Here is a 13,259-nt window from a genome sequence, read left to right as displayed (position 1 = left end):
CTCAACCTTTTTGTTAATGGTTAATTAATATCGCAATCAAGTAAAAACCAACCTTACACAATGGACGTTTAACGAAAGAAACGTAACAAATTTTCGATCTCATCCCTATAGGTGTTTGCCAGCATAATAACTTTCCACTGGAAAGTTATGACCTAACTTCGTAAAAGGATTTGTTACTAGCACTATGAAAACACAGTTTTAAATCATATATTAAATTTAAGTAAAATTTCGTTCAAAATTATATACACTGAATCCTGTCATTGTACAGAATTGAATTTGAAATGCTAACAGAAGGGGGGGTCATGCTCGTTGTATGTTGCGTCATCACCGACTGGTTCGACTCGATGGCTGGAGGGCGCATTGCACTTGGTACTGCACGTGATGAGCTTCTGTGGCTACTGGATATTAGACCAGAATGATATTTGAACACTCGTACTCGTGACATTACCCACACACCAGGCGTAATAATTTGAGGTTGTGGAATAGAGATTGTGGACTTACCTGCCAGTGGACTCACCACAGATGTGCTTTACTGGTTCATTACAAACCTAGAACTGTAGCAAAATGTGTTAAAACTGTTCTCTGAAATAAGAATGATTGACAAATTTACTAACCCGAACATTGATCTTGGTGGTACATGACATTTTAAACAAATTATATGCTAATAGATTGACTTACTATCATTCGAAAAAACAATTACGGAAAAGAAAAGTGTCTTCTACACGGTCTAACCAGAAGTAAGCGGTCTTTTTTTATCTCAGTTCAGAATTAGCATACTCCCATTGAAAATAGAACATAAAATTAATACAAGATTTGTTTTCAAATATTTGTGAGATATCTCAAATATTCAAAAATTGTAAACAAATAAACAGTTAGAATTTTTAATAATAAATCACCCTGTATACTTGGTAAACTATTCCCAGCATGCAATTGACAAATGAACTTGAAGTAGGTAATAAACACAAATCAACATATACTGTTTTATAAGTACAGATCTAAATTGTTTTGTATTTTTTTATGTATTTATATTGTATGATATAATAAAATAAACAAACATAAACAAAAAACAAACTTGGGAATTTTTGCTGACCTGTTGCCCGTAGACATAGATTCAGATAACTAACAGTCGGTAGTTATTGTCGGGTGGAAAATCCCATTTTCTCTTCTTAGTTTTGAGCTACATGTAATACTATATCTTTTTTTTTTCAGAATTATGTAGCTTTTTTCGATTGAATTAGATAAATAATTAAATGAACATTTAAACATAGAATGGGCTTTGCATCATGCATTTTTGTTATACTGCTTTAGTGACATACTGTAAGTACTAATTACTTACTAATTACTGTTTATACTAATTACTATTTCACCCAAAGTTTTTTAAGTGAATTAATGGTAATTGCGACTAAATCGATATCGGTAAGATTCCAGGGACGGCATTGATGAACCCCAAAAAGCTATTTAAGTCAAAATGAACATGTGAAGCACACGAAACTGTTACAAAATACGAATTAACCATTGTTGAGATATGGATAAAATTACAATAAAGAATAAAATCACGATAATAAAAAAGTAAAAACCGAAAATTCAGTTGAGACAAAAGTAAAATATATACATTGCACAGATGGTAATATTACAAGAAAATGTTATTTAAAAAAAAAACAATTTTTTTATGGTTCTGTTATGAGACAGCTGGTAAATTTATTTATTCAAACTTATACATTATGATGAGTTGAGTTATTCACAGAAGAAAACTATTTGAGTGCATGCATTGGTTGTTTATTAGCATTTTAAAAATACAATACATTTTATATTATAAAAATAAAAGTTTGAATTTTGAAAATGTTAAAAGAAAGTTAATGAACTTGTATATTTTTGTGCAATAAAAACTGTACAATAATCATTAATGTAATTATTGTGTCTGTTTAAACTCTGTATTTTTTCTGCACATGACAAAATTGATTGCCCCCTCCCAGGCAATGGTAAAAAGGCACCTCCATTAGACCATTTTCCGTTCACTGCGAGAATATGCGTGAAATCGAACGTAAACACAGGACAAACAAAGGTCATAGCAGGGTCATAGCGTCGTAGTGGCGTCAAACATCGCGTGGGATTCGACAAACGCGAAGTATTTTGAGGGACATTTCCATGCTTAATAATGTGCTGTCCATAGTTTGATGATAGGCAATTTTGATTAAGTAAGGGTATTCGGAAGCAATATTCCTCTGTCGAAGATCGGCCGGGCGGAATTAAAAAAAAAATCTCAAAATCAAAGTAAAATAATAAAATAAAAGGGCATTAATAAAAAATATAATAAAAAATAAAATTAAAATAAGTTTATAGTCAAAATAATTAAAGCCCGTACACTACATCAGATTTTAATCAGATTGAAAGAAATTCTAGTTCAAAATCAAATCGTTCGATTTTTGCGGTAGACGTTCGACGCGCGTTTTTCATACATCTCGCGAGATCTCGCAATTGTACGGAAAATCCCCTATTTCAAAATAGCTTGCCCCCCCCTGTTTTTCCCGGCATCCCAGTTGGGGGGAAATGACCAGTCCCTTATACACGCACACAGAACAGTTTTTATATTGTTTAGTTCCATAAGCCTAAGGAGTATATTAGCACTATTTCCAGTAAGTTAAATAGTTCATTTCTGATTTCTTCTCAAAATGGCTGCATATTGATCAGGTTGACGAAATTGTGTTCCGGTATTTGCGCTGTTAGTCAAAGTAAGTTAATTATTATTGCTCATAGTGCATTGAAATAACGGCCGTCACATATGTGCGTTAGACACTGACAATAACATGATGACATTGACCTGACACGGAGTCGTTACTTCAGCATGACCATATTTATGGTGAATAATGTATTTATAATGGTTCGTGACACTGTGGTCAACAGTAACTTCATATATTGTTGACCTAACGCTGATACAGTTTCACTTTAATTCACATATACTAACAGTGTTACAATATGCTACTGTGTTTACCCAATAACACTACTCACCAAGTAGAATTGTGTGTATGATACTAAAACCATGGAAGGTAAAAAGAGAGGAGATAGGACGCTATTGTTCTCCCTTGTTCGATGATCGTTTCGATTTATTCACTTGGTAAACAATTCCGTAATGCGATTACGTGAATAATTAATATTCGGGTCGGCTCAATTCAAACATGACAACAAGCAAGACAGCAACATAACCATAACCCAACATCTTTCCCTATTTGAGTATTTCAATCGCGGACAATACCTGTAAAAATCGTTAAAATGAAATAAAAAATATGTATTTATATGCTCATATCAGAAAACTGACACAACAATAACTGTTCGTGATCACACCAGGGTTCTAACATCGCACCACCTTCCATATGATCACACACACAACGTATTTATAAGTATATTTGTTGTGTCGAGGCAGTAACAAAATGGCGAAACTATTGCGAAAAAATCTTGTTTTTTTCCCCATCGCATATCACCGCATACAAACAAGACAAAGCTTACTCGAAAGTGCCTGACATAAAGTCCCACTTGAGCTTTTTAAATACTTCGGGAGACAATCGAGCGTGTAGTTTTTTCGTCTTTAAAAATGGAACAAGTTTACGTGCAGAGACCGAGCAGCGTATCATCCGCTTGTGACGGTGATTTTTTTTCAGTCACGAAAAATGTGAGTTCATCCCATTTCGCTGAGTAAATAAGCAGTAATGGTGACGGGGTAAAATGAAATATAAACAATAGCAATAAGGCGATATTGTCAGCTTGAAACAAAAGAAATAAATCGAATTAAAAGTCGTCCTATCTCCTCTCTTTTTACCTTCCATGCTAAAATCGATAATATGATACATAACTATGATCATATGTGATAAATGATACAACAAAAACTTGTGAAACAAAATTACACAACTAAAATGCAGCCATGTGCATAGACCCCAACCTCCCTGTTTTGGTAAACCCCACCAAATCACAGATAATAACGGACTTGGACACATTAATAAACACTAAGAATGTCATTCAAAACAAAATTTTGTAGCAGTTTTTGACAATGTCAGTGCTAAAATGGTTGAAAAGTAGAGGGTTCTTGCCTGAGGAGCTACGGGTAAAATTGCCAAATACAGTCTTGTGACCCAGGTCATGTTTCGGTCAGTGGACTTTTAGCCAATCACTGCTTTGTAACATATTCACTCACATGTACCATACAGGGACTCCTTGTTATTCTTTTATTGCCTTGAGGGAATAGAATTGCTTAGAAACAAAGAAATAAAAAAAAAATATTACCAGTAGTATTCGTAAATTTAGAATTGTTAGCATCAACAAATTCCGAGGGGTATGTGTATCATGACAGTCTACAAAAAAATCTAAAGATTATTTCTGGTGTCATCAACCTCATTCCTCTGTTCTTGTTCATGTTGTAATTAATTTGGGTACAAATAATACAGACACAAAGAATCAAAAACAAGATATTATTAGATAACATGTAATTTAGAGAAATTACTGATATTAAAATTGGTGAATTTTTACTCAGACTGTCCAGTATTGCTGATTCAATATTCACAAAATGCACCTCGAATTACATCTGATATGATGTTTACATGTGAGCAATAAGTAAAAATGTATCACCTTCAAAGTAACCATGTTTTTTTCATCGCATCTATGAAAAGCACATTAATTATAATCTAATTTTTTCATCACTTTGGCATATACATATTTAGGTAAATTACTTATCACTGATAATATTATTACACAAATTGTTTTTTTCTTTATGTATGATAGCATTTGTTGTAGCTGAGAGTGCTCTATATTCAAGGCAATCTAGAGTTGACCTTGATATGTAGAATGCATAGCAGAGAACAGGTCATTACACAGTATTGACACTGAATTATTGAAGATAATTGCTTTGCACTATAGCTGTGCATGCATCAATGAAGTAAGGATTCTTTAAGTCTTGCCCTTTGCTTTTAGGTTATTAGGGTTACTAAAAATGTCCAGCCTGTGATAGTTTTAGATTTATCTGTTTCTGATTGTACTCATAAAATAATTCAAAAAAATCTAATATGTGGATCTAAAATTAACACAACTTTAATAATTAATTAATGGCACTACTCCCATGATGCATCTCACTTCTTTTACGAAAATGAGATGAACACTCTATAAAAAGAGAGTCTGGGAAGCTAACCATTGCCTGCTTGCTGTGCCTATAGTGGAGAGAGCATACCTAGTGGAACAGTAGTCTTGTTTCCCAGGCTACTGAAGCATGGAGCTTCCTTTAATTGTGTTATCATGTCACAAATGACATCACACAGTACTATGTTATTAAGTATTCACAAACAAATTTGATTCAGACAATAATGTGAGGATACTTAGGGGTTGATCAATTTGAAATTTGGGGGAAGTACCGGTAATTGGTTAATTGCATATTTATTTTTCACACCTCTATGGCAAGGATTTTTTTTCCTGAGAGTATGTCTAAATATTATTTTGTTCCCCAATTAATTTTCTTCTTCTTTTTTTTGTTTTGAACTTTTGTTGAAAGAGCAATCTTTAGGGACCCATATTGTTATCGTTCTGATTTGTTTCAGCAAAAATGGCAAAAAAATATGTTTCTCATGAGTGCTTTAACCAATCAAATTGATATTTGGCATGTAGCATGTATGCCTAAATTTGACAAAAAAAATAAAATAATTTCGATGCGTCGCATGGTTTGGTTACATCTTGAATTTTTGTTGGTTCTATCATGGAACTATAAACCCCAGGAAGAACAACCACTTCGTTTCCTTTGAACTATGATAGTTGCCGCGATGTCGAATGTTTATTTTGACTGTGTATTTCGTCGCATTAAAAAATAAGCCGATTTACGCAATTGATCGTTTATCTCCGACTATCGGTCATTTTCGGAGTCAATCGGGTGACTTCGGGAGATCACATGATTGAGTTGTTTCGGTTATAGCATAAAAAACAATGGCGCCAAGACAAAAATACTGATAAATGAGCGACATTCAACGTGAAAAAAAAACACATTGCCACTTCTGGCGATCGAAGGGAAACACGAAATAAGTCGGGATATCTCGACAACAAACAGCATACGAAACCCCATGTTTCGCAAACTTTCGCAACCTTAGTTTTTCGAGGGTTGAAAAAAACAAGAAGTAATCTAAAAATGACATTGAAAATTATGAAAACTCGCTAAAACTCCAACCCGTTGCATGATTTCCGGTACACTGAAGGTCACCCTGCAGACCGACTTGTTTGCGCATGCGTAGTGAATGAAATATTTTACTGCGCAGATATGAAAATTTTTTTTTCAAGTTTTCTGTTTCCAGCAAAGTGGTTGATAAGGGCGTATCGGCGGCAACTAACATGGAGTATGACTAATGTTGTGGAAACAAAAGCGAAAGCACTGTAAGATAAACTAAGACAAAGGTTTTTTTAATCCTCTTAGTTTTGTTGTTCTTCCTGGGGTTTATAGTTCCATGGTTCTATGTATACTCGATTTTGATGTATTCTAATGACTAGTAACCCTATCTTGTTTATTTCCTGTCTTTTATAATCTCCACGAGTGTGCTAGTCATAGTATTTGTTTAATGTTCCTTTGAGGCAGTAAAAATATGTGAATGATGGCCAAACAGCAGACTTTGTCTCAGTTTTTGAAATAAATTAAGGTGAATACCTCCATATAGCTCAGTATATGATCCATGCTATGTGCAAAATGAATATATACAGTATAACCCGCATGTTAAAATTATTTTTATTTTTTTTTATTATATCAATTTATGTGACTAGCAAGAGTTTAGGAATAAACATGAAGTTAAAGAAAATGCACCCTAAGTGGGTGAATGCCAATTAGCGTAATTAATTCATGCAGAAGTACATTGCAACAAAGGAAATGCCTTGTTTTTTTACCGGGGGTAATATCCCTCTATTTTCAGTTCTTTAAACATCATTCCTCTTTGCACAGTTATATATACATGTATATGTATCCTATTTTTTTCTATTCAATGTACCATGTTTGCATTTACATAAATGACAGAGGTGTGCCTATGACAAAACCGACAGCACATTTGTATGAATTTCACTCATGCACTTAATGGTTAGTAAATGCTGTCACTTCCTTCACTTCCTAAAATTTCTAAAACTGATGCATTCTAAATAATAATAATAATATAATAATAATACAGTTTTATTACACCGTAATGAAATTACAAATTTATTTTTGGCTGAAAGTAATAAAAGGTAAGGTAAAAAAAAAATGTTCTAAATGTCATTATCAGATTTTAAGGAGTAAAAATAACATTGCAATTACCTTTCCAAGAATTATTGCAACAATTTCGACCAAGTTGTGGTGGATGACACTATTTTGTGAATCAAAAAACAAATTGTGATTTCATTTCAGAACTCTGAATGTGTTGGGAATGCGATTGTGAAAGCAAATCTCTAATTATACACAAGTTTAAAATCTAAACATTTATCCTGAATGTGTTGGGGATGCGATTGTAAAAGCAAATCTCTAATTACACATAAGTTTAAAATCTAAACATTTATCCTGGATGTGTTGGGGATGCGATTGTAAAAGCAAATCTCTAATTACACATAAGTTTAAAATCTAAACATTTATCCTGAATGTGTTGGGGATGCGATTGTAAAAGCAAATCTCTAATTACACATAAGTTTAAAATCTAAACATTTATCTTGAATGTGTTGGGGATGCGATTGTAAAAGCAAATCTCTAATTACACATAAGTTTAAAATCTAAACATTTATCCTGAATGTGTTGGGGATGCGACTGTAAAAGCAAATCTCTAATTACACATAAGTTTAAAATCTAAACATTTATCCTGAATGTGTTGGGGATGCGATTGTAAAAGCAAATCTCTAATTACACATAAGTTTAAAATCTAAACATTTATCCTGAATATGTTGGGGATGCGATTGTAAAAGCAAATCTCTAATTACATATAAGTTTAAAATCTAAACATTTATCCTGAAGGAACAGGCAGATATCTAGTTGAAATTAGTTAATGAATATGTTAGTAATGGTAAAATACTAACAAGTGAAACATGTAATAGTGATAGACGGTGGTTGTCATCATATTCAATATGGACAACCAGCTTGAGGTACAAATACAACCAATACAATTTTGTTCAATAATACCATACATCTATTAGAACTTACAATGAATAATTACATAATTTATGCGGCAATTATGTTTCTTTGAAAAAGTCTTTTTTTTTATTATAAAAAAATGTTATGCAGTATATGATTTTAAGAAATTTAATTTTAGTTCTATCTCTGTGTGTGTGTGTGTGCATTCAAATCCTTTTATCAGATATGTAGAGGTCAATTATAATCACACATACATACATTTTGTTTTGTGATCAGTTAGTACATAAGATCATATAATATCAGGGCAGGTTTAATCATAAAATTTGTTATATATCTACAATCGTTTTCCAAGTAAATAATTCATACACAAATTACAAATGACAAATTCTTATAAACTGTCAATATAAATGACATCAGTTTGTTCCTTCACACAGCTAGCTGTCCAATAGTTATTTTGGAATGTAACATGTGTAGTTCATTATTGTTAGTAATATTTAAATCATTGCCATGGTGAGTTGTTGAGAAATAATTTGTGGCATGACAGGCTGATAACGATCCAATTTACAGTATATATCACTGTGTGCATCATGTCACACTTGATTACCTGTTTCTGCCTCTGTGTTTTCCCATACTAACTCCTAATCTAGGATCTGAACTCTATCTTTTGAGCAATTTTTGTGAATTTCATGAGTTGCGTAACACACTGCTGTAGTGAAAATTTTCATGGGGTTCTAAAGTCAACATTTTGTCCTCTTGACCACCTTCAAAAATCATCAACTCAGTTTACAGTGTTTTTTTTTAAAAAGTATAATTTTTAGGAAACATGTTGTTATGATCCAACAAACATGAGATCAGTGATGTAATCCTAAGATTTTAATGTTATGACTGTCACTATTATTGGATGATTATCCGAAATCAAACTATTAACCAGATTGATTTGAAACATATGGTTCTTGTGTCTCAAAATTGTTATTGACTTTTTGTAAGACAAAAATGAAGTATAAGGTTATCACCTAATATCACTTATTCACTCATTTCATCCATGACATCATTCATAACAACCAGCTCTATGAATAATTGATATTATTAGGTGATAACCTTTTTATGACAAACTCAGACTGTCAAAAGGACAGAGAAAATGAAAGGCTTATAAATCATATGCTAATTTTATACATTTGCATTTGTGGTTAATGATGGTTATCTGTCGGTGATCCCATCATTTGAAAATAAACCTGCAGAAAAAAAATTCATTGAATTGTTACAGAATGAAAACATTATTATACCAGTAGCACAGTTCATAAGTAAAAGCTTTGAAGTCAGGAAGCAGGGTCTTACTTGACATCCTAATGCCTTCTGTCAATTTAGTAATTTTATATTATTTAGTATTATGGAGATTTTGTATTACCGGTATTTAGTAATTTAGTGATTGTTTTTTGTTATTTAGTACATTGTTTTTATATTTTTTTTCTTGTACTTTGTGACCATTTTCTTTCCCTCCGGGAATTGTATAAGAGTCAATAAGTAAATAAATAAATAAAGTTATTGGGAGAAATATAACTTTTTTACTGATTACTACTTATACTAAAATATGTTTGGATATTTAGAGTACTAACAAATTCCCACTTCCGGCCCGTTTAGACTTAAAATACACCACGAATATTCACTTTTGAGATATAATTTTTCGTATGTGTTGGTTCTTAGATATCTAAGCTTCGTCGTCCTGTACTTCGAACTTCCCAGTTTGCGTAAAAAGGGAGAGTTTCACGATTTCGACATTGAAAATGCCTTTGCTTTGAAATTTGCTGAGGGACAGCCGCTTAGGTATGTGCTTTGTAACTTGCAGCACATGAACCTAAAAACGTTAGGTAATCAAACAAAAATGAGGTTGTACTAAAGTCCAAAAAATATGTTCAAGGTCTCCATTTTTCGTAGCATGAAAACGATTTGCTCCCTCGCTTATTGTGATACCCTCAAATCAACTGATTTCCATTCCGCTCAAGAGTCAAAATGGTATATGCCTCCATTTTACGCCACTGGAAAAAGTAATTTTTGCTTTTTTTTGCTTTTTTGTTCATTTCCCTTCAATTACGTTTCAGTGGCTGTCACTGTCGCATTCTGAGTCTTGCCGATAACATTTTGGTTCAAATTCACGTTGCTATCGCCGAGAAAATTCAAGAAATCTTTCATTTCTTTGTCAACTAACATGCCGGAAATCAAATTAGCATAACAATGTGTTCGAAGGTTGTCGCCATTTTATTTGACAGCTTTCCACACCAGTGCCACACCACAGACAACTAAAACATTTAAACCTTTGTTGGGAAACTCGCGTGCATTAAATTGCGTTTTAGAGTCCAAAGACTGCAGTCGAACCAGAGATAACCAGAACATTGATTCGTTTCAAAAACGTTCGTCGTTAAATTCACGTTTGAAAATGTTTTTGACCTTTGTGAATTGATGATAAGCAAACAATCATGGTAGATTGGCGCTGACCTTCTCTCGATCAGAAACAAAGGGAGATAAGACTTGATTTTCATAGACGCAGGTCATTTAGATCGAACAGTTACTTTTGTTTCAGGGTCGTTGTTGTTTTGGGTGAATATAGAACATGTTCAAGCCCAAAATGTAGCAACAATAATTGGCGATCCGCTCCGCTAGAATTGCCCTTATAATCACTTTTGTCGTTTTGTGTGTGTGTCTGTGTGTGTACATTTCCTGTGTTTTCACGTATGATTTCTTCTGTGATTTTTTTGGCTTGGCCGATTTCGTTCAAACTTGGCAGGTAGGTCACACCTTCACCCTAGTTATTAGGAAAAATCTGGAAAAAAAGTTTGGTCCACCGTTGCCATAGCAACAGCCAAAAAACTGATTTTTGGATAGCTTTGCGCCAAATGTATCTCCTCCTACAAATTTTGGATAAAACACTTCAGACATAGCTCATTCTACTCAGCTTGAGTGTGGGCACAAAGTTACTATTTGAATTTTTGATATCTGTTTTCATTACCGAGAAATTTGACCCCAAAGTTGGGGTAACTTTTCACCAACAACGGCTTTTAACTCCTCTGTGATTTTTTCGGCTCGGCTGGTTTTGTGCATACTTCACAGGTAGGCCGTGCCGTCACTAATTGGAAAACAATCCTGGCCCACCACTGTCATTGCAACATCCACAAACTGATTTTTGAATACTTTCGCCCCAAATGTATTACCTCCTACCAGTTCTGTACACAGTCAGCTGGCATTGGTGTCGCTGGGTGTATATGATAAAGGGAAGTTGTGCAATCAAATTTGCCGAGTTCGCAGTTTTTCGCCAATAAAAAGATAACTAAGGCAACAACTCACGGTTTTTCAGCATTTTTGTAATAAAGACATTATTCTCCATCAATAATCCGCCCAAAACAGGAACATTTCTACTAATTCTTGTGTTTTTTCAACGTTTTTCGAAAAACCTGCGATTAGGCTGCGAAAGTTGAACATTCCGGAGGGGGCGAAACGGAAGAGCCAAATTTAACGTGTAAAAATAGAACGCGTATTTTGACCTCTATGCGGTCGTTGCCAAAGAGCCCTGCGTCCATCGCCTGGCTATGCTCTTCCGTTTCACCAGTTGCGTTTTTTTGACTAAAATTTGGGCAGTACTGTCAGTCACGAAAATTGATGAATAAATTAATACACATAAAATATGAATCACGGGCTAATTCAATGGTCACCGAACACTCCACTGCTAAACAATCTGTGGCAAGATAGTAGCGTACTGTATATTTGACCCAGATTTTACAAGCGTGGTACAGTTTTTTGCGCGTGTCCGTAATAACGCGCACAAAGGATTGTGGAACAGAGTCCTTTATTTGCTAGCATTCTTGACTTTTGACTGCAGTTCTTTTTTATATTTGAGAGTAAATGCTTCTGATATGCTCTTAGGTTGCTTAATATCCGTCTGAAATTCTGGACTGTGGTCATATTTTTCGATTAGGAGTCGTATATTTAAATAACTCACCGTGATTAGTGTTTTGCATTATGAAGTATATTATTATGAAGGTCAACACACTGCAATTTAGGTAAATATTTACCATTTTGTTATTTCGCTTTCCAGCATTTACAGGAAACGCTTCATTCTAGAAAATGCTATCGCAAAACGGTTGGAAATAAAAAATGTAACAGCAGAATATGTCCGAGCACAGTCACTCTACTAGTAGAGTGACTGTGGTCCTAGTAATAAACTAAGTGACTTCTAAAGACTGAATGGTGTTTGCAAACTTTGCATTAGTTATAAACCGACGTTAGCTTCACGTTTATGTCACACCATGGAAACAGCCAAAAACATGTTGCTTGTTTTTGAGCGGAGCAGATCGCCAACCAGCCTACCGACTTGTAACTTTATCACTCAACAATTACTATCTGTGGGTAATGTATGGTAAGCAAAATGCTCACGTCGCTGTACATTGAAACACACTCTCGAACTTGACAACATTCACTTACGGACCACTAAGCAAATAGGTGGAAATACCAGTTACATCATTCATGAAAATTGATGATTCGATTGCTGGCCGGGATAGCTGCATTTAGTGTTTCTATGCAATGTCAAATCATATCGATGCTGTGGGCGGCAAAGGCTGACAGATTGTTTTGGTTCTGTGGCCAGCTCTCATGGCATGGGCAACTGACATTTGCTGCCTTTTTTTTAGCTCCGCTGTCGACTTTGTCAAGCGGAGCTTATCATATGAGTGGTTGTCCGTCGTCGTCCGTGTCAATGTTTTACTTTTTCGACTTCTTCTTGAAAACTACAAGCCTGAATTCTCTGATACTTGATGTATATGTACCTTGGGTAGACCTCTCTTAGGTTTGTTCATTTCATGTTGATATCTTCAATTCTCTAATTTTGGTGAATATTTTTGTCATTTTTGGTAAAAAGTGATATTTTTTGACTTCCTGTTAAAAACCGCAAGTCCAATTGCTTTGATATTACATATATAGGTACTACATGTGGACCTCTCTCAGATTTGTTCATTTTGTAATGATATCTTCAATTCTCTAATTTTGGTGAATATTTTTGTCATTTTTGGTAAAAAGTAATATTTTCGAATTCTTGTTAAAAAAAAAAGCGTAAGTCCAATTGCTTTGATATTATATATATAGGTACTACATGTAGACCTCTCTCAGATTTGTTCATTTT

The 13,259-nt window shown here is 34.0% G+C and overlaps 1 protein-coding gene across 2 annotated transcripts in view; it reads left to right on the top strand.

The window, feature by feature from the left end:
* Positions 1 to 2,541: 2,541 nt before the first annotated feature.
* LOC102809310 (uncharacterized) overlaps positions 2,542 to 13,259 on the top strand; it is a 54,085-nt gene continuing 43,367 nt past the window's right edge. The window contains exon 1 of one of the 2 annotated variants that reach the window (XM_085502002.1): positions 2,542 to 2,633. The gene's annotated coding sequence lies outside the window, so the exon portion shown is untranslated. Of the gene's footprint in view, positions 2,730 to 13,259 lie in introns of both variants that reach the window. The other variant, XM_085502001.1, reaches the window with a different exon arrangement.

Source organism: Saccoglossus kowalevskii, chromosome 8 (assembly GCF_978046115.1).
Source record: "Saccoglossus kowalevskii chromosome 8, keSacKowa6.1, whole genome shotgun sequence".
NCBI lineage: Eukaryota > Metazoa > Hemichordata > Enteropneusta > Harrimaniidae > Saccoglossus > Saccoglossus kowalevskii.
This window is presented reverse-complemented; position numbering and strand designations above follow the sequence as displayed.